This window comes from Spermophilus citellus (genome assembly GCF_964194105.1).
Source record: "Spermophilus citellus genome assembly, chromosome: 6".
NCBI classification, from domain to species: domain Eukaryota; kingdom Metazoa; phylum Chordata; class Mammalia; order Rodentia; family Sciuridae; genus Spermophilus; species Spermophilus citellus.
The window spans coordinates 66,929,240-66,947,682 of NC_138187.1; the positions used below are offsets into that span (position 1 = coordinate 66,929,240).

General features: G+C 41.2%; 1 pseudogene across 1 annotated transcript in view; it reads right to left on the minus strand.

Moving 5' to 3' along the window:
* Nucleotides 1-586: 586 nt before the first annotated feature.
* The window catches only part of LOC308652481 (large ribosomal subunit protein eL8-like), a 35,723-nt pseudogene continuing 17,866 nt past the window's right edge, over nt 587-18,443 (minus strand). Inside the window, exon 4 of the transcript XR_014024442.1 lies at nt 587-1,397. The product of XR_014024442.1 is annotated as a large ribosomal subunit protein eL8-like (transcript). The remainder of the gene's footprint in view (nt 1,398-18,443) is intronic.

Here is an 18,443-nt window from a genome sequence, read left to right on the forward strand (position 1 = left end):
TAATTGACAAAACAAAAAGTTGGTTCTTTAAAAAAAATAAATAAAATTGATAAACCCTTAGCCAAACTAAAAAAGAGAAAGGGAAAAAAACACAAATTACTAAAATTCATGATGAGAAAGGATACATCACAACTGACACAACTGAAATACAAAGGATAATCTGAACCTATTTTGATGATTTATACTCTAAAAAACAGAAAATCTTAGAGACACCAACAAATTTCTAGAGACTTATGACTAACACAGACGGAATCAGGAAGACATGGAAAATTTAAACAGATCAATTTCAAGCAATGAAATTGAAGATGACATCAAAAGTCTACCAAAAAAGAACAGCCCAGGACCAGGACCAGATATATCCTCAGCTGAGTTCTCTCAGACCTTCAGAGAGACAAAAGCAGGGAACCCTTCTAAACTCATTATATGAAACGAGTATCACCTTGATACTAAAATCAGACAGACACATCAAGGAAATAAAATTTCAGACCAATGTTCCTAATGAATGTAGATGCAAAAACTCTTTTTTTTCTTTTCCTGGATGAGGGCAGTTTATTACTTTTATGTACAGAAACCCAGTAGCATACATTTATCCCAGTTCAGTGGTGAGATCTTCAGCCTTTGCCTTCTCCAGCTTGGCAATACAAGCCACAGAGTTTGGACCCAGGACATTTTCTCCCCAGTAGCGATGGATCTCATCATGTCTGTCATTGTAGTCCGGTTCTAATAGCTTCCACCAGCTTAGCCAGAGCTCCTCTGTCTTCCAAATTAACCTGTGTGCAGGCAACAGTGGTGCATATCTTCCTGTGAGCCAGACATCCCGACCTGGCCTTCCTCTTGATGGTGCAGTAAGGGACTCCTGTCTTCCCACACAGTGTGGGCAGGGACACAACCAGCTCCATAGGATCCACATCATGTGCAATCACCACCAGCTGAGCCTTCTTGTTCTCCACAAAGTTGGTGATAGTATTGACCCCTGCTCGAAGGAATGGCCATCTCTTTGTGGGGACATCCCCTTTGCCAGCAGCTTTCCTCTAAGCCTGGGCCAACAGCCTCCGCTCCTTCTCCTGCTTCATCTCTAGTCTGTACTTGTGGGCAAGCTTAAGCATCTGGGTGGCTATTTGGCAGTCCAAGGCCTGGGTGAACTGGTTAATACAGGAGGCACTTTAAGCTGCTTATAGAGAAGATAGCCCTTTGCTGCTGTAGCTAGATGTAGTGGGGCCATTTTACAAAGCAGATACGGTCCCTTTGGGCTGGATGTCCTATCTGATGTTGAAGTTTTTTGGCCTCTTCTTGTATAGCAGTTTCACCACATTCTTGGCTTCCTGCTTCTTGACCACAGAGGGAGCCCATGCTACCTTCTTCCTCTTGGTCTTCTTTCCTTTGGGCATCTTGGGCAGCTGGAGGAGATAAAGCCAAAATTCTTAATAAAATACTGGCAAATCACATACAAAAACATATTAAGAGCTTGGTGCCATAGTGCACTCCTGTAATCCCAGCCACCAGAGAGGCTGAGACAGGAGGATTGTGAGTTCAAATCCAGCCCCAGCAACAGCGAGGTGCTAAGTAACTCAGTGAGACCCTGTCTCTAAATAAAATACAAAATAGGGCTGGGGATGTGGCTCAGTGGTTGAGTGCCCCTGAGTTCAATCCCTGTATCCCCCCCCCCCAAAATTAAAAGGATAGTGCACCATGATCAAATGGGGTTCATCCCAGGGTTGCAAAGTTGGTTCAACATACAGAGATCAATAAATGTAATTCATCACATCAATAGTCTTAAAGACAAGAATCACGTGATTCTCTCAATAGATGCTGAAAAAGAATTTTACAAAATATAGCATCCATTCATGTTCAAAACACTAGAAAAACTAGGGATAGTTGGAACATACCTCAACATTGTAAAAGCTATACATGCTAAACTCAAGGCCAACATCATTCTAAATAGAGAAAAATTGAAAGCATTCTCTCTAAAAACTGGAAGAAGATAGGGATGTCCTATTTTACCACGTCTATTTAACATAGTCCTGGAAACTCTAGCCAGTGCAATTATACAAAAGAAAGAAATTAAAGGGATACAAATAGGAAAAGAAGTACTCAAACTATCCCTGTTTGCTGACAACATGATTCTATAATTAGAAGACACCCAAAAAATTTCACCAGAAAACTTCTTGAACTTAGTAACACCCATAAATCAACTGAAAGAGAAATTAGGAACAATATCCCATTCACAATAGCCCCAAAGAAAATAAAATAGTTGGGAATCAATCTAACAAAAGAGGTGAAAGACCTCTGCGATGAAAACTACAGAATGCTAAAGAAAGAAATTGAAGAAGACCTTAGAAGATGGAAAGATCTAGCATGTTCTTGGATAGACAGAATTAATATTGTCAAAATGGCCACACTACCAAAAGCACTATACAATGCAATTTCTAAGGTTCTGATGATGTTCTTCATAGAAATAGAAAATGCAGTCATAAAATTCATTTGAAAAAATTAGAGGCCCAGAATAGCCAAAGCAATCCTTAGCAAGAAGAGTGAAGCAGGAGGCATCACCATACCAGACCTTAAATTATACTACAGAGACATGGTAGCAAAAACAATATGGTATTGGCATCAAAACAGAAATGAAGACCAATGGTACGGAGTAGAAGACATACAGACAAACCCACATAAATACAGTTGTCTCATATTGGACAAAAGCACCAAAAACATTCAATGGAGAAAAGATAACCTCTTCAACAAATGGTGCTGGGAAAAATTGAAATCTACATGTAGCAGAATGAAACTGAACCTCTATCTCTCACCCTACACAAAACTCAACTCAAAGTGGATCCAGGACCTAAGCATTAGATCAGAGAGACTGCACCTACTAGAAGAAAAAGTAGGCCCAAATCTCCATCATGTCAGCTTAAGAACTGAATTCCTCAACAAGACTCCTAAAGTCCAAGAAGTAATATCAAGAATCAATAAATGAGGCCTGGGGTTGTCGCAGAGCTCTTGCCTAGCACATGAGGGGCACTGGGTTTGATCCTCAGCACTACATATAAATAAATAAATAACAAAGGTACATCAACAACCAAAAAGTATTTTTAAAAAGAATCAATAAATGGGATTATATCAAACTAAAACCTTCTTCACAGCAAAGGAAACAATCAAGAACATGAGGAGAGAGCCTACAGAATAGGAGAAAATCTTTGCTACCTGCACCTAGATACAGCATTCATCTCCAAGATGTATAAAGAACTCAAAAAATTTAACACCAAAAAAATAACCCAATTAATAAATGGGCAAATAAACTGAACAGACACTTCACAGAAGAAGAAATATGAATGGTTAACAAATATATGAAAAAAATGTTCAACATCACAAGCAATTAGAGAAATGCAAATTAAAATTAAACTGCAATTCTATCTCACTGCAGTCAGAATGGTAATTATCAAGAATACAAGTAACAATAAATATTGGTGAGGATGTAAGGGAAAAGGTACACTCATACATTGCTGGTGGGACTGCATATTGGTGCAATCACTCTGGAAAGCAGTATGGAGATTCCTCAGAAAACTTTAAATTGAACCACCATTTGATCCAGTTATCCCACTCCTTGGCATTTACCCAAAGGTCTTAAAATCAGTATACTGTAGTGATGCTGCCACATCAATATTCATAGCAGCTCAATTCACACAATAGCTAAGCTATGGAACCAACCTAGGTGCCCTTCAATAGACAAATGGAGCCAGGCTGGGTTGAGCACACCTATAATTCCAGTGGCTCAGGAGGCTGAGGCAGGAAGATGGCAGTTCAAATCCAGCCTCAGCAAAAAGCAAAGAGCTAAGCAACTCAGTAAGACTCTGTTTCTGAATAAAATACAAAATAGGGATGGGGATATGACTCAGAAATTGAGTGCCTCTGAGTTCAATCCCTGGCACCACCCCAAAAAAATAATGAATGGATAAAGAAAATGGGATACACATGCACAATGGAATATTACATAGCCATAAAGAGAAATGAAATTATGGCATTTTCCAGTAAATAGATGGAACTGGAGATTCTCATGTTAAGTCAATCCCAAAGAATCAAAGGCCAAATGTTCTCTGTGATATGTGGATGCTGATTCACAATAGGCAGTGGGGGTGAGGAGAGGGAGGAGTTGGAGGTTCACCAGATTGGACGGGGAGAAATGGGGGGAAAGGTAGGGGGATGGGAATGGGAAAGAGTAGAATGAATCGGACATAACTTCCCTGTGTCCATGAATACATATGAATAGATAACCAGTGTAACTCCACACTATGTACACACCACAAAAATTGGAATTTATATTCCATATATGTATGATATGTCAAAATACATTCTACTGTCATGTATAACTAAAAATAACAAATAAGAAAATAAAACAAAAACAAAAAACTCCTTAAAACTATAAACTACCAGGAAAAAATAGCTAAAAATTTTTATAATCTTGGCATAGTCCAAAATTTCTTAGCAATTATGCTAAAACTCTGATCCAAAAAATTTTTAAAAAGATAAATTAAAACATTTGCCCTTCAAAAGACTTTATGAAACAGGCATGCGGGGTGCACACCTTTAATCCCAGCAGCTGGGGAGGCTGAGGTAGGAGGATTCCAAGTTCAAAGCAAGCCTCAGCAACTTAGCAAGGCCCTAAGCAACTTAGAGAGACCCTGTCTCAGAATTAAAAATAAACAAAAGGCTGAGGATGAAACTCTGTGGAAAAGCACCCCTGGGTTCAATCCCAGTACCCTCTCCCATTCCAAAAAAGCAGACATTATGAAGAAAATGAGAAGACAAGCCACAAACAAAAGAAAATATTTGCAAATCATCTATCTGGTAATGGACTTATGCAGATAATATAAATATTTTTTTAATTCTCAAAACTTTCAAATCAATTCAATTTTTTTAAATGAACAAGGTATTTGAACAGATATTTCACCAAAGAAGATACCTAGATGGCAAATGAACACATCAAACTGTACTCAACATCGTTAGTCATCAGGAAGATGAAAATTAAAGCCATGAGAACAGACTGAAATACCATGAAATACTTAATAGAATGTGAGGAGAGGACACGGCAATGCTAAGTGGTGACAAGAACAGAGAGTGAGTAGGGAGAACCAGAATTCTCCCACGTTGCTATGGGGATGCAAAATGGTATGTCCACCTTGGAAAACAGTTTGGTGGTTTCTTATAAAAGGTAAACACTTAGGACAGAACCAGTAATCTCACTCCTGGGTATTTTCCCAAATGAAATGAAAGCCATGTTAATTCAAAAACCTGTATGCAAATGTTTCTAGCAGCTTTGTTCATAATTGTGAAAAACTGGAAACAGCTCAAAGGTTTCTCAATGGTGGAAAAGGGGAAACTAGGGTTCATCCACACATTGGAATCATAATTAACAAGAAAAGGGAACCATATGAATGAAGCAAAACTAAAAGAGAACTGATTCAAAAACTAATGATTACATGCACGTTAGTTCTAGAGGAGACAAATTTACAATGGCAGAAAACAGACAGCAGTTTCCAGAGACGGACGATGGGAAAGGGCTTTGGGATAGTTTTGAGAGGTAGGGAACTGATGATGAAATGTTGAATCCAGTAGATTCAAGAGCGGCCAACCTACACCCTGCACCTCTGGTTAATGTGCATCTCTGGCCCTACTGAATTCTGCTCCTGGGGAATTCCCAAGGATTACTGTTAATATCTGGCTTCCCTGTCCCTTACCTGCTTTAACGCACTGTCTAAAATGCACATGTGCATGCATATGCGCGTGTGTGCACACACACACACACACATACACTCATACAGACTCAACTCTTTTCTTTCTCACCTTTCCTTCCTAATTCTCTGCTGCCCAGGCTTTCTCCAAAGAGTCCCTGGCTCCTGCCTCACCTCAGAGTGAATAGAGATGAGCTCTTGAAGACAGCTTGCACAGTGTCCAGTCACCTCACAGATCAGTCAAGCTTTTATGGGCTGACCCAAAATGCTAAATGACCAACAAGCAGAGCATGATTTGTACAGGGAAATAACCAAATGAATAACACACACACTCAGAACACACCATAGCCCTAAACTGAGAGATGTCTAAATGGTTTTCTTGGAACAACTTATTCCTTTTGTGGGTGCAGAACCAACCAGAGAAGAAGGCAGGTCTAGTAGGGAGCCTGGAACTCATCTTGTCCCCACTATGTGTCCTAGAGGTGAGACATTGCAAAGCTGAGCATTAGCAAGCCTGTCAAACATCAAACACTAGAGCCTATTGGGGTTTATCTTCTTCTTTCTGCTCCCCCCACCTGCTTCCTTCTGGTTCCAGCACCCTGGAACCTTCTCTAAACTCACTGTACCAGCAACGCTTCTTGGGAAGTCTCATGAAAACTCTTCCATAACAAGCTGCAAAGCATCATGATAGTGAACTTGGATTTGACCTTTATTAGGAAAAAAAAAATCCTACCCCAACTTCTCATTTTATGATTGCAGAAGTGTGGATTAATCAGTTTGGAGATAGGGCAGCAACTTGTTCATCTAAAATCATCAAATCCGTTGGTAATCCCCACCTGTGTGTGAAGGAGTCTTCATCTCCCCATCCCAGCACAAGCCCGCATACTCCACTGACTTGGCCTTGGCCTGTTTTTCCAGATACTAAAGACCATCATGCTGCAGATATCCAGACCACTGATGATCACCAGGGCTTTAGCCCTGCTGTCACAACTCATTAATGTGAGATGAATCTCTTATTGATATACTATTTAAAAGGCCCTCCCTGACTGAATATCCCTAGGGAAACATCCCAGTCTTCTAGACCAGAACATCTGGCTCAACAAAACAAAACAAAGCAAAAAACAAACATGCCAACTTGTCCTGAATAGGGACAGTAACAGCTGGAATCCCTCGGCTCTGGGATAAAGTGGAGGAGCCATGCTGTCTTTTCAACCCTGGTTGTAGTTCAGCACTGAGATCTGCAGCACCATCACCATGGTGCAGCTAGAGGGCAACTCAACATGGAAGACAGCATTAAATGCCCTGGAAATCTCCACCTAGCTAGAATGGCTCAGGGGTTCCCGAAAGCCTTTAGATCAAGTACAAACCCTCAATTCATGGCTGAGCTCCTCCACAGATTCCTCCAGCCAGTGGGTCATGCCCTACATGCCCTACATACCCTCATTCTCTGGCTTAAAATGCACCCTCGCCACCATTTCCTCCCTGCCTCCCAGCCCAGCCAAGCCTCCACATCCTTCTATTGCTTCTCTCCCATCTGGCTAGGCTCACTTAGATGCCCTATCCCGTGTCTTTTCAGGGAGGTTAACACAGCATGCCCAGGCTGCGCCTAATCCCTGCCTCCTCTTCTGGTCTGCCAGCTCCCAACAGTGTCAGGAAACAGTGCCACAAACTAGTGTCTTTCATCTGTGTCCAAAGATGAAAGGGCCTCCCATCCTAAGCAGGTCTTTAAAAATAGGTCAGACTCTCTTCTGCCTGCTTAGCCTACAGGAGGGCAGGGGCATGGCTGACATGACCCCTTAAGGTGAAACTAAATATTTATCAAACCATGAGGAACAGGGAGTCAGTTATGATGTGGCTTAGGAGAACAAGTAACTTTCCTTTGATGTTGGGTTTGTAAAGCACCCACAATGGAGAATCCCAGGAAATTTCCTGGTCCTCTCAGAGTCTCATTTAGCAGCGCAGGCCTGAGCATTTCATCCTCGTGTTTGTAACATATTCAAGGGGGACGTCCACGTCATACAGAATTTACCTCTGCAGAGTGTCTGTGTGAGTGCGCCCTGGGTATCTGGGCCATCTGACACATGGCAAAAAGAGCTGCTGGGGATTTTTAAATGAGATCACCAATGAGTCACCAGTCACAGGGGCTTCTCCTGTGCTGCTGCATGGTTCCATCTCTCCACAAATGACTGTGACGAAGAGGATTTTTGGAACATCTCAGTTTGTGCCCGCTCTGCCCTGGACTCCCACGGTGGGGTCTGGAAGCAAAGGCCACAGGACAGTGCTCAGGAGAACCATGAAACCTAAGTGGCACCAGAGGTTGGGGCTAGTCCAGTGGGAGAGGATGAGAGGCACTGGAGCCTGGCCTCAAGGAAAGCATGGAATGGAGTCAGCCCTGGTCTTCAAAAAAGTCCCTTAAACTCTTAAGATCTCAGTGTTCTTGCCTGTGGTCTCAGTGGGGTGGGAGACAATCTTTACGATAAGATGAGAAAATGTATGTGAAAGCAACTGTGCAGCATGACAGGAACATAATCTACTAGATTCTGAGGTCCCTTCCAATCTTAAAGTGGATGTTTTAATAAAATGGAGACTCAGAGGAGCCAGTGGCTTGGTGACTTGGCAGAGAGGGAGAGGGCTAACTGGCGCAGGGATAGCATGGGAGAGGAAAGAGCTAGATAGAGCAAGTTGTCTTCCCAATAACACAAGCACATGGCAATGACAAGGGGCTGATTTGACACATGGGCTGCACAAATATAGAGAACTTTAAGCACATCACATGTGTGGTCCACAATATCTAAGATACCTCCTTGGAAAGCTGGGTTCTATCAAGCCTAAGATCTGAGTCCATGACAACTGGTCTTTTAAGTACAGCCAAGTGCAGCAATCCCAGAAACCAACACTCTGTGGCTGCCGTAGGCACAGGCATACAAGGTTACAAGGGCCTCAGGAGAGCATGCTTGTAGTGCTAAACCACAACTTGTTCATGTCTTACAGTGAGATAGTTGCAAAGGGGACTTTCCAAAATTCCCCGACACCGAGGGGAAGCAGTGGGATCTTCATCACCGTGGAGACCTGAGGCCAAACAAACCAAGAAGGAAAGGCACTGAGGAGGCCATTGCAGTAGTCCAGCTGTGGGAGAGGGACTGAGCTCTAACCGTTAGCCCTTCCAGCCCGGAAGTTCTTCTAAGCCTGCTCCAGGAAAATGTTGCCTGTCCTTGTAGGACCCCTGAGCATCGACAAAGGCTATTCCCTCAGTCAAGACAGAAGTTGGACAACAGATTGTTTCAGGTAGAGAAGAAAGAATTTGGAGAGGGGTCAAGGCTGAGCATAGGGTCAAGCAAGGAAAGGAAGAGAGGCCCGGATGCCTGCCCCCACATCTTATACACCGTAATTGTAAGGGCGGCGAAGCCCAGAAAATTCTTAACCCACTGGAAGGAGGGGCTCCTTCTTGTTTTGGGTTTGTTTGTTTATTTTTATGGGCTTTTCCCTCATAACTCTTTGAGAGAGTTGACTGAGTTTGTCTGGATTTTTTGACCTCTCATAGTGAATGTCCAAAGTTTGGTTTCTGTCTCAAATTCTTATCTTGAAAAGAATTGTGAGGTCACTCTTTTTTGCTAACTGACTTTTTCTTTCCAGTCCCTGGAGGCTGCCTGCTTCCACGAAACCACTTGAAGATAGCAACTAAAAGGAGAACTTGGCTGCCTGGAGTTTCTCTCCATTTCTCTCTGTCATTTCCCCTCAGAGGCAAACCTAGAAAGATGAATGGCTGCAGCCTGTTTGTGTGCAGAGTGCCAAGGACCCCAGAGGGCTAGTCCTCCTCTGATCCTTCAGCCTCCCTCACTCAGTTCTTAGGATTTATACAGAAAAAAAGCTCTTTCCTGCCAGTCTTTGGGATGATTATATAAATGTAACATTTCATCTACATCAGCTCCTGGAGTCCTTGGCATTAGATTGGCTTTAATGCTGAAGGATCAGAACACAATCCATTTAGGGGACCAGGAACATCTCAAAAATGTCCTTTCTTCCTGTTCCAGCTGCACCATGATGACATTTACACAAAATGGAATAAGAGAATAACATTTTTTTTGAGAACCCTGATTCTCTGGCTCTGTGTCACAGAATGAAATTAGCTCAATTTAATTACAGATGAGAAATGGCCTTGCTCATCTAATTGGTGCACAGCAATCCTGAGAGTCCTCGTGGCCCCCACCTCTAGTTGCCCCTAAGCGACCACCTTGTGGGAGCCAACATGTCTCCCCCAGGGCTATCCCCAAAAGGACCTGAGCTATGATCCAGGATTCCTTTGCTGTTTGTTTATCTTGGCAACTGTTGCTAGGACCAGAGGATTTAAATCACCACAGCAAAGCAGGCAGGACAGAAATAAAGAGCCTCAGAGAGCACCCAGGGTTCAGGGCTCCCAGCCCACTATCTAAAAGCACACGGGGTCTCCTCTGGGCACAGCCATCCCTGCTCCCTATTATCTGCTACAGGCTCAGTTTCCCTGTCCAGTGTGGCCAACCCTGAGAAGTCATGGGACAGACACACATCTGATGCTCCATGTCTTACAAAAGCCTGCCCCACTGATTCAGGCAATGTCTAGGGGATTTCTCCCGCTTCAATTGTACAACCTATGGGCCATCAGAAAAGGCACTATTCTTGGATGAGATCATTCCTGGCCTGTGCCTGTCTGAGAGTTCATAGTCTTTGCATTTTTTTCAGTAGTATTTTTTAAATTTTTTTTATTTGTTCTAATTGGTTATACATGACAGTAGAATAAATGCATTTGGCATATCATATGTAAAGGAGTATAACTTCTCACTCTCAGTAGTATATTTTTCTAGCACATTCTCTGAGCCAGGCTCTGCCTAGGCACTCAAAATTCAAAAATAATTAAGATAGTCACCGCCCTTCAGGGAGCTCACAGTCTGATTATGCAAAAGGCTGCTGCTCCTGCTCTGGAACATTCCAGGGTTATCCTAGATGGGGTTTGTTTTCCTCCTTTTCCAAATTCAGAAATAGCCTCAGATGCAACAGTTTCTGAGATGCATCTTGAGTTGCTGAGCAAACATCTGAGACAAACTTTTGGTCTCCAGCTTCACCCTGAAGGGCATTAAACACTCACTTTCACAAATGTGAGAAAAACAACAGCTGAAGGGGAGGTTGATGGGAGCAAGGTGTCCACACACAGGGAAAGCCATTTACTAATAAGGGCCCCTGAGGCCATGTTGAGAGGAATCATTACAGTCCTGGCTCTGCTGGGTGGGCTGGGCTGGTCCCCACCCCTAGGCTGAGGACAGCTGAGAACTTCACAGTAACCACAGCCAGAACTGACCGACTGGTCCCAGCAGTGAGGATGGCAGCTTCTTGAGTTGGAATTTTTCAGAGTTAATAAGTGTAATTTGTCCGTGACAATGATAGCAGTTATTCAACAAAAGACACTAGATGCACAGGAAGATGGTCAGCTTACTGGAGATGGAGGAATCAAGAAGAAGATCATCTTACTGTCTGTGTCCCAGATAAAATCAGGAAGGGAGTACCCACTTCCAGGAGCTAGAACCTTCAGAGTGGAGAGTGCAGGCATCTAGAAAGCAGGAAGTGAATTCTGAAAAAGGTGCGGCTGCCTGGGGCCACCTAAGTTAGGCGTCATCCTCCTCACCCCCATGCTGACCACCCTGACATCAAAACAGGAGATCCACAAAGAACTAATCAGCAGTTCTGCACATGAACAGGCTTCTTGGTCTGCACAGGGTTTCTAGATTGTGCAAGAGAACTGCCCAAGGTCTTCAGCCTCTCTGTGGCTGCTCTCCTTTTTTTTTTTTTTTTTTTTTCTCTGAACCAGAGCTGAACACTTTGCAAACAGTTCAATGCCTTAACTTCTGAGATAAGGTTTTCTGGAAGGTAAGGAACTCCTGGGCTTTTTGACAAAATGTGAGTTTTAGCTCCTCTGGGTTAAACCCCAAGGCTGTTGTTTAACCCTGCTGTCTCTAAAGTCTGGACCCTCTTTCAGAGAGACATACTGACTTAGGGGGAAATTTGTTCCCTCCTCCAGAAGTGACAGTTTGGGGTGCCCTTTATTGTCTCGGTAGTTTCTGGAATGAATGGAAGAATGGACAGGAAATATTATTAACAGTCAGACAAAGGAAGACTCAGAATCCAGGACCGCACTTCCCTGCCTTGCCTCAGAACTCCAAAAGTCAACATTTTATGATTGATTTGAAATTTGAGTCAAAATTCCAAATTCCTTGGAAAGAACCTAATGGGCCCAATGCCATTGGGTCTCCCCAGGGTTTGTGTCCCAGGGCTATTCTTCAAGGGTTCTCCAAAGAAATAAAGTCAAATACTAACTGTTCCCTTAAGCAGCTTAAAAGCTGTGAGTGTGGTGGCAGCACCATTTCTTCTCTCTTCCCAGTGAAGAACAAGGAAGATTAGAGAGTCATGAACATGCCCTTCCCTCTTCCACAGGCAGCTTCTTAGATGGTGTGTGGGCAGCAAAAGGGTTCAGGCCCACCAACCCTTTGAGCATAGAGTCAAAGTCCTGTTATTTATATGAAACTCATTTGATGTTTGTGACTCTGAATAGGGGCTGTGCTATTTACAATCACACCATGCCTATCTTTTAAAACAAACTTATAATGAAGACAGTGATAATGTTCAGTCTATTTAAAAAAAAAAAAGCTGAAATCTTCAACCTCATTTGAATATCCTCAATTAATATGTTAATTTAAAAGTATGCTTATCTATTCATAAAAGCAAGTCTACCAAGGATTCATTAACCATCAGGTCTTTCAATTACTTGAAAGTATTAAGAAATAACTCATTTTTCAAACTTTTTTCTTTTCTTTCATCACTAATTTGAGACTGACCTCTTTTCCTCTCTTACTTCTCCTTACCCAGTTAATCCAGGTTACTAGGATTTAGGTTGTTCTTCACAGCATCATCTCTGGATCCCATTAGAAAACTAGACAACCCTAATATGTTGTGAGTATGAAAGGAAAATCAAGTCAGCCTTTTCCTAATGTCCCATTTTGTAGGCAACTTCCATTGTGGAACCCACCGTCAATACAGTTTTCTTTCTAAGTGTTCACACACTGGCGTTTTAAATAGGCCAGGTCATGATGAGAGAGAAAACACGATGCAAATATTTGTGACCCAGCTGCCAGGGAATTATATCTTCAAGGGAAGATATAATTCCAAGATCAAGACTGGGTAGTATAATCAAACTCCCTTCAGGACATCCCATTCTTAGCTACTGTTTATTAGCTGGGCCTGATTGATGTTATTTTTTTGTCTCATAATTTAATGACTTAAACCATTATGTATTTATTATCACAGTTTCTGAGGGTCAGAAATATGAGTCCTCCTCTTCAGATTCTTACAATGTTGTGTCCAAGATGTCATCTGAAGGCTCGACTGGGGAAGAATCTGATCCCAGGCTCATTCAGGTTGATGGCAGGATTCCTTTCCCCTGTGAAGGCCTCAGCTATCTCCTGGCTATTGGCTGGAGGCCATTTTTGTGTCCTAAAGGGTCTTACAGTCCCTTGACATGTAGACTTCTCCAACAGGATTGTATCTTTCATTAAGCTAATAATAAGAGTCTCTAACACTCATCAGCTAAGAGAGCCTGGTATAATGTAACCTGATCATGACAGTAACATTCCATTAACTTGGCCATATCCATTGATAAAGCACATCCTGCTGGACTCAAGGGGAAGGGGTTATGCATGGTCATGGATACCGGGAAGCAGGCATCAAGGAGGCCACCTTAATGTCTTTTCAACACACAGTTTTTAGAATTTGTTTTGGTGAAATGTCCATAAAAATCCTTCTACTCCATTTTGGGAAATGATTATCTTAAGAAAAAGGAAGCAGATTCCAATGAGAAAAAATTATTACTAGGTGAGCGCCCACAGCTAATCATCAAGTAGAAAAGCCCTCAAAGTTCCCCCCAGACTTGCTCAAGGTATACTATTTTAGGTAAAGGCAAGTGGCTGGAGTAAAAAAAAAAAAAAGTATTTGGCCAGACCATGGAGATGCAGACAGACTGTAATTTTGCTGTTCAAGAAGATATATAATTTATCAGCATTGGGAAGTTTATAGGGGGCTTCCTAAAAGATATGAACTCAAGATTGCTCAAGAAGACTCAATTAGAATTGAGTTAGGCAAGTAGAGGAGGAATAGCAATGTAGAGGTGACTATTGGGGAAAATATCTGGCTGTAATAGAGGATGGTGCTGGAAAGGTAAGTTGAAATCAGATAATATATAGGAAAGAATTTATATTTTATCCTGTAGTCAGTCAATAGGGAACCATTGAAACAACATTAATAGGGTAACAACATTATTAAAACCCTGCTTTAGGATAATTAATCTATGATTGAAGATAGAATTATTATTTATTTCCTTATGAATAATTTTTGCCAGATATAGAATTGTAAGTTGGCAATTTTTTTTTCTTCCAGCATTTTATATGTAACATATAATTGCATTCTTTCCTCCATGATTTCTGACAAGTATCAGTTGGTAATTTTACTGAGGACCCCTTATATATGACAAGTTACTTTTCCCTTACTTCTTTAAATATTTTCTCTCTGGCTTTAGATTTTGATACTTATAATCACGTGTCTTGGTGTGAGTCTTCTTGGAATTTCTTGAGCATCCTGAATTTGTAGATTAATGTCTTTCCTTGCCTTTGGGAAGTATTTTTCCAAATAATTCCTGGATCATTTCTCTTGCTCTTCTCCTTTTGTAACTCCCATAATTCATTAGTTGGTCCACTCAATGTTGTCTTATATTCCTTTTACTTTTCTTTTTCTTCTACTTTTTTTTTTTAAATCTCAGTTCTCATATTCAACACTTTCAATTGTCCTAGCTTTAAATTTGCTGTTCTTTCTCCTGCCTGCTCTAATCTGGTATTGCACATTTCTAGTAAATTTTTCACTTATTCATTATACTTTTTTGGCTCCAGAATTTCTGTTTGGTTTCTTTTTATAATTTCTGTCTCTTTGTTTATATGCTTATTTTGTTCACATATCATTTTCTTGACTTAATTTAGTTCCTTGTAATTGTTTTATCTTAATATTTAAGCATTTTTAAGATAGTTGTTTTAAAGTCTTTCTCTAGTAATTCTGATATCTGGGCTTCCTCAGGGACAGATTCCACCAATTAATGTTTCTTTGAATGAACCTTGTGTTCCTGCTTCTTTGGATGTCTTGTAATTTATTTGTTGACGGTTGGGCATTTGATTATTATCATGCAGTGACTCTGGAAATAAAACTTTCTAAGATGTGCTGTTTCCCCTTCCTTCCTTCCTTCCTTCCTTCCTTCCTTCCTTCCTTCCTTCCTTCCTTCCTTCCTTCCTTCCTTCCTTCCTTCCTCCTTTCCTCCCATTAGTTATTGTTGAAGGCTGAAGTAACACATTTGTTTTTAAGCTTTTCCAAGCAATTTTTGCAAAGACTTTTCAAGTGCTGAAGTTTCTATTCTTTAGCTATGTTCAATTAATCTTTATCAAAGATTTCCTGGAATGCCAGGAAGTGAAACAAACAAACAAAAAGCACCTAAAAAAAAAAAAGAAAGAAAAGAAACCAAAAAGGAGAAAACATCTGTTACTCCCAGTCTTTGCAGGTTAGCTCTGTGCTAGCAGCATTTTACCACTTAAGTAGACTTGCTTTCACCCAGGGATCAGCCTAAAGTGAAAACTTAAGTTCTTCCCAGTATTTTTCTGAACTTGAACTTTCCCTGAGCATGAGAACAAGTTTCCAAATTCCCCTGCATACATGACTACTTTTTAATGTCATAGTTGCCTGAAGAATTTAACCTCACTTTTTCTTCCAGGCTTTTAGATTGTCTAATATAGGTCTCCACCCAGAATCTCTTGTCCTAGATATTTCTGGGTTTATTGTTGCCTTGTAGCTTTTAACAAGCAGATCCTGCTAGTTTTCCTACCTAGGTTTTGAGTTATGTGGAACACAGACTAGTGACTTACATCCAGGCTTCAGGTATCCCCCAGACCACTGAGAACAGAGGTACACAATAATTTCCAACTAGGGCTACTTGGCTTCCTCCAGTTCAAGGGTGAAATTGGATACTGGGCGGCTGCTTGCTCAAGAACAAAAATACCACTATGTTGGATGCAGTGGAGGCAAGCAAGTAAAAATGCTATAAAACTTTCCTTCCATTTTGAAGATAGCTCCTCCTTGATTGGGCATTTGGTTGATTATTGTAAATGTTTGCTTATTTCCTAGAGTTCTTAAAAAGTTGGTAAGACAGCTCCTGATTTACTTTTTGTTTCTGTTTTTTTTTTTTTTAATGATGTTTCCATGGGAGAGATGAAAACATCGAGCATTTAATCCACCATTTTGTTGATGTCACTCTCCGCTAGACAACTCTGGACATGGGTGCTGAGGAACTGCCTGAATTGGGAAGAAAAACTGTCACTCAAATGAAAAAAAAAGCAAATAACAACAAAACTGACCTTCTTGTTATTTGCAATAAATATTGTCAGGGGTTGTGGTTATAGCTTTGTAATTGAACACTAGCCTCTCATACAAGAGAACTTGAGTTATAGCTCCAGCACCAGAGTAAATAAATAAATAAATAATAGATAAAGATTTACTAATCACTTAATATATACAAGGCAGAGTTGCAGGTACTGGCATCCAGGGTGACAAGGAGAAAAGAGATGGAATGTTTTTGTTCCTTTAATAGTTCATGTAAGAAATACCCATTGCGCTCCATCCATACACCAAGCACTGCTATAGAGCGATAAGTAATGCAAGCTCCCTCATTACTACCACAAAGCTTAGAATTTAGGTTAAATAATAATTAGTTTATCTTAAACCAGTTAAGAGTAGAAATTAGAGGTATTTCTACAGGTGGAGAAATAGCACTGTAGTGAGGGAAAATAGGCAACAAAAGAGGTGATCATCAATGCCATGTGATTGGTGAAATGATGGGAAAGTACAAGGTATTATGGGACTCTAGAGATCAGAATTAAGGTGAGTTTCTCAGAGACAGCGAAATACTTTAGAGTGAGTAGAGGTATATCAGGTAAGAGGCGGTAAAGATGCAGAGGCAGAGGAAAAATATGTGCAAACACATAGACTCAAGGGATAATGTAGCATATTCAAGGAATTAAAAGAAGACCATTTGGGCCAGCTCTGTGAATTTGTACGTAGTGACACACAAGTTGGGATGGTGAGCAGAACCAACATTATGCAGTATCTTTTAAGCCATTTAAACCAGTTCAAAATTGTCCTACAAGTCATTGAAGGATTAATAAAGGAAAGGAAATGAAAAGGTGGGAATTTAGAAAGATTACTTTGGCTGCCTTGTAGATAATGAACTAGCTATTTGGGAGCTGCTGAAGTAATATAGGAAATACAGACTGACGATATCAACTTGAATGGTGACTGTGAAAATAGAAAACAGTAAATGGAATAATTAGGAGATCTAATACATATTTTGGAGAGTGATTAGATTATCCAAGGGTTGAAAAAAAGGAGACCAAAATAACTCCCAGGTTTCTATCTTGAGCAACTTGTGGATGGTGGTGCTATTTGCTGAAATAATCTTGGAAGTTGTTGGTGCCCTGCCCAGATCACTTTACAGGTCAGTACTCCCATCTGCCAACTACCAGATCACTGCCCTCAGCCAAAGAGGAGCCAGGAGCTGTCCCATGCAAAGGGATTGTACCCCCATCCCACTCCTGAAAACTGCAACTAGTAACCAGCTGAGGATACAAAGGCTGTCTTTTTTGCTTCATGGACAGTCCAATTCTATGATGTTCTGAAGCTCCTGAGGGATTAAGCTGTATCTAGACTCCAGCTAAGATCACCTTATTGCTTAGGTCCTTCCCAAGCCAACCCTGCTTCTTTCTTATTCCCTTTCTCCTAAGAGCATTCGCTCAGTAAGTCATGGTCAACCCAATTCTCAGACTGATTTTAGGAAACACACCCTCAAACAGTTGGTATCAAGAATATGTTTTGAAGCAAATTCTAAATATGAGGTTCTGATGGATGTCAATCTCATCCATAAACACCTTTACAGGCATATTCAGAATAATGTTTAAACAAATAACTTGCCATTCCTTATGCCAGTCAAGCTGACAAATAAAGCCAACTGACCATCACTGCTGCCCCACTGGTGAGTGGATCCAAGATCTGAACTCTAGTCATGGAATATGGAGATTTTAAGCTAAGGAGAAATGTCTAGCTAGAGAGAGAGAGATTTGGGAGTCATTATTGGTGGGCATGGAAGCCACAGAAGTAGATGAGGTAACCAAGGAGAATAAATCATTTGCAATGAAGGATGGCTTATAACAAAACCCTGAGGACTGTCGGCATTCCAATGGTGGGCTGAGCCATAGACACTAGGGCAGGAGGGAAATCCAGGAGAGAAATGAGAGGAAAGGAAAGGAAAGAAGGAAAGAGGGACTCCTTCATAAGGAAAAGGGGCACATCAATAGGATTAAACAGTGCTCATATATAGAAAGGCTACTATTATGATTTAGATATGAGGTGTCCCCCAAAAACTTTTGTGTTAATGAAGGAATATTCAGGGGTACAATGATTGGATCATGAGAGCTGTGACTTTAGTCAGTCCTTCCTAGTTTGTAACTGAAACCAGTCACTGTTGGCACATGGGGTGTTGGGAGTTGCCTGGCTCCAAAGATTAACTTCCCCATCCCCTAAGAAGAGCTGTCCAATGGTAAGCCCCGCTGGCTCACC